This window comes from Sciurus carolinensis, chromosome 17, assembly GCF_902686445.1.
Source record: "Sciurus carolinensis chromosome 17, mSciCar1.2, whole genome shotgun sequence".
NCBI lineage: Eukaryota > Metazoa > Chordata > Mammalia > Rodentia > Sciuridae > Sciurus > Sciurus carolinensis.
In genome coordinates this window covers 28,013,846-28,014,893 of record NC_062229.1, presented here as the reverse complement: position 1 = coordinate 28,014,893, position 1,048 = coordinate 28,013,846, and the positions used below count along the sequence as shown (strand labels likewise).

General features: G+C 46.1%; 1 pseudogene; it reads right to left on the bottom strand.

Moving 5' to 3' along the window:
- On the bottom strand, positions 1-802 carry LOC124968250 (enolase-phosphatase E1-like; annotated as a pseudogene).
- Between the last annotated feature and the right edge of the window lie 246 nt (positions 803-1,048).

Sequence of the window (1,048 nt, the reverse complement as noted above, 5' to 3'; positions counted from 1 at the left end):
CTAGACACTAGGGGGACAACTCTGGGGAACAGTTTGGTCTCTTGTAGAAATTTTCCTCAATGCTGAGAAAGGCAGGTATCGTTTGCTGAAGGATGTGATGAGGCTGCAGTAAGTTTTCTCATCATCTGTTAATCCTGCATTGCCAGGTCTCACCACCACAGCTACATGCACATCTGCTTCCTTAGCAGCACTGGCCTCTAAAATAACATCTGTTCGAACTAAGTTCTTGGTTGAGCATCCAGTGCTGTTTGCAATCTTTCTATAACTCTCACTCTCCACTTTATGTCCAATCTTGGTATGAAAGTGACCATCAAAAAGTTCAGGAATATTTCCCTCTGTAGAATGCCCAAATAATAGTTTCTGAGCCTTTACACTTCCAGAAGAATAGATATACACCTTCATCCCAGCTTCTCTCTACTTCCTGACTGCTGGAATTACATCTTCAAAGAACTCTGCTTATGCACCCAGCTGTGAATGCTGCCCTCCACATGTGACCCTGCAGCTGTTTGAGTGCTGTGGTCTTTCGGTCCAGAGACATCTGCCAGCACACATTATCTATCACAGCCTGGATTATCTGGTTTAATCATCTACCCGGTTCCCAGCTGCTGCAGAGATTGGAACAGCCCCATCCAGGTGGGCATCTTCTTCAATTCGTTTTCTCAAAAGATTGACATCCTGTTGTCACTCCTCTTCTTCCCAATTTGTCTGCAGATACTCTTTAACATTTTCTTTGATGTAAGGAAATAAACTGCCCTTTCATATCTAACGAGATAACAGTGACTTCAGCGGGCACGGAAAGCATGACCGTTTCCCTACCAGATGTTACCTCGAAATCAGCCTGCTGGTAGGGAGAGTGGAGGGTGTCCACGGCTGCACTCCAGGACAGTCTTGGGCTTCTGAGAGCCTCACAACAATCTTGGCGGTGGTGACCATGTGGGGCCTGAAGTGCACAGGAAAGGATACCTCCCACTACTAGCAAGTGGAAAGGACTGCCCCCGAAGGGTCTGAACCGAGTTGGGGGTATTTTTAAATAGCAATTAGATTTTGT